The sequence below is a fragment of the Podarcis melisellensis genome, assembly GCF_964234715.1.
Source record: "Podarcis melisellensis genome assembly, chromosome: 1".
Lineage (NCBI taxonomy): Eukaryota > Metazoa > Chordata > Lepidosauria > Squamata > Lacertidae > Podarcis > Podarcis melisellensis.
Genome location: NC_138528.1, coordinates 114,036,610 through 114,039,311, shown reverse-complemented (window position 1 = coordinate 114,039,311; position 2,702 = coordinate 114,036,610). Strand labels below are relative to the sequence as shown.

The window sequence follows — 2,702 nt, the reverse complement described above, 5'->3', positions numbered from 1 at the left end:
AAAGCACATAACTCCCATCTCACAAAGAATCCTGGGAACTGTAGTTTGTTAAGGGTGCTAGGAATGTCAGCTCTCTGGTGGGCAAACTACGGTTCCCATGATTATTATTTTTGGGGAGGGGTGTGTTCTTTAAATATATGGTGCGCAGGCAGTCCAAGAGCCCAGCGGCGCCTTAGCGTTTATTACGTCATAAGTTTTCCTGGACTTGAGAAGCTAGAGGACTCTAAGCCATGAAAACTTCCGCCACAATCAGTGTGTTAGTCAAGACTCTTAACCATAGAAATGTAGAGTTGCAAGGGGCCACCAGGGTCATCTAGTCCAACTCCCTGCAGTGCCCAATATGGGGCTCGAACCCTCAACCCTGAAATTAGGAGTCTCTTGCTCAGTTGCTGACGGAGCTATCTTCGTTGCTCTTGTTGGGTTTCTTCCCCTTCCCAGGTCAAGTGTTCGAGATCGGTTGAGGCTCTCTAAGGGGGTCTGCTGTTCATTAAACCCCATCCAACCAATTAAGGCGAGCCTTCGGTGGTTCCCCGAAGTGCGAGTTTCGCTGTCGAAGCCTGGGTGCGTATTACAACAGGAAAGGATGAAAATGGCAAACAAATTGGAAACAGAGCATGCGCTTGTCCGTAGAGGCGTTTGAGAACAGGATCTCCTATTACTGAGCAACATTCAAGGTGCAAAAATTGCATTTCTGTGCGATCCTCTATTGCTACTATTAAAACCCCTCCCTTTCTCAAAAGCACACAAGGAAGTAGAAGCGGATAACGGTGCGGTTAGGAATTAACCTCTTCCTGTCTGATTGACCAGATGCCCCTATCCTGACAAGCGTCCCAGAGCCCACCCGGTGACTAAACTACGACGACAGCAGCAATCTGCTCTCTGGCAGTCACTCTCCCGTTTTAAACTGGAGCAGTAACCAGTTCCGAGTTGTTGTTTTTCTGAGTCCACACAACTCTCCCTCCCTCCCTCCCTCCCTCCCTCTCTTTTGCTGGGATCCTATAAAAATTCCACAGAACTTGGAATCCGCCAGATTTCCGCGTGAACGCTCTTGACTGTAGACTAGGCCTCCGAGTTTTGCATATCAGAGGATCGCCAGCAAAAGAAACCCTAAACATAATAATAATAATAATAATAATAATAATAATAATAATAATAATAATAAATACTATAAGAGCGATGCTGTCCTCCCTAAACAGGCAAGAAACACGGTTTGGCTCTGGGCTGGAGAAGACATGCATATCGATTTCCGAGGAAGCTTTAGCCACCGCGTGGGAGTGAGTAACCAACCAGTTATAAAATGGGAAGCGGAAATCTGCGGGCGGCTTTATTGCTGTCGTTTGGCGCCCCCATCCGTTTTCTCAGCGGCGTTAACACGCGCTATATAATTATTTTGCTTCTTCTCCCGCACCCCCTTTCTTTCGCCAGCCTAAAACCTTCAGAAAACCGACATCTTCCGCACCCTCTCCTAGAATCACGAAGCCCCCCCCCCCAACCTCCGAACTGATTTCCAACCCAGCCGTCTCCTGGCCCCTTCTCCTTTCGAGGAAAATAGCTGCGGTGCCGAGCGCGCGTTTCGAACTGAGACCCTTCAGCCGAAGGAGGGCTGCAATCGTCTGGACTCCCCAACTCCCCTTTATTAGTGTTATTTTATATTTTGCACCTTTTAAAGAATAGCAGTCCTCGAGTTTATGTGAGACCTCTTTCAAAGTTTGGCTCTCTTCTCGTGAGAGGGGAAAGTTTAGTGCGCGCCGTAAAAGGCAGTTTAATAATCATCAGCTAAGTAGATATTGCGTAACGACGCCGACCGCAGCCAATGGCAGCTGGTCATTACTCTCCAGAAAGAAAGCAAAATAATACTAATAAAGTCGTTATTTGATGTTTTATATTCCTAGACAACTCGATTAATGGGCTCGAAGGCTCTTTAGAACTATTCTTCGTTTAGGAAACTATTTCTGGGGGTTTAAAGTTGTTGCTCTTGTTGTGTGTGTGTATGTTTTTAAAGACATTTTAGAAATGGGGAATGTTAGCAGACAAATGTACAGGGCTGGTTTTGCTTGCACCGTGTTGACTCAGTTGTCCTTATAAGTTTTATGTAGCTGCTACGGCCTGAAGCCAAGCTTTAAAATAACCCCCTCTCAAAAACTGAGCCCTGAGACATCAAAGAATAAGCGACCCTTGTTTGTTAACTTTTAATTGAGGAGGTCTCATCCGACTTAATTGAAATGGAGCGCAGGTTTCAAGTGGGATAGAAAGCCCCGGCAGCTTTTAAAGAGTCGAAGTGTTCATAGGAAGGGAGGCTGAGTAAATATTTGTTTCGCGTCTTTACTGCGGGTCCTTTGAGGTGAACTGCATAGCGTTGCTTCTGGAGCAGGTAATAAACAGGGGCGTCCCCGCAGCGGAGTCTCCACACAGAAGCCTGTCTTGGAAGTTCTGGCTATGTTTACATCTGTCTAGACCCTCCAATGCCAGACCGTCTGGGATGAACTTGGTTTCACCGCGAGTGTCAGCAAGAACAGGACGGGTCAAACGGGGGGTCAAGCTCGCTTGGGTTTCTCTCAACCTCGGGAGGAGGGCGATAGGTCAGGTGCTCCCTCCCCCCCACACAAGACAAGAGGAGAAACCCGCGCCTTCTCCGTGGTATTATAAGGCGCTCAGCGCTCATAGGATTTTTAACATTCACCCTTCCAGGGTCCCGAAAGCGT

The 2,702-nt window shown here is 47.5% G+C and overlaps 1 long non-coding RNA gene across 1 annotated transcript; it reads left to right on the top strand.

The window, feature by feature from the left end:
* Positions 1–240: 240 nt before the first annotated feature.
* LOC309367840 lies at positions 241–1,883 on the top strand. Its single transcript, XR_014167378.1, has 2 exons — positions 241–561; positions 1,197–1,883. It is a non-coding gene; the product is annotated as an uncharacterized lncRNA (long non-coding RNA).
* The last annotated feature ends 819 nt before the right edge of the window (positions 1,884–2,702 follow it).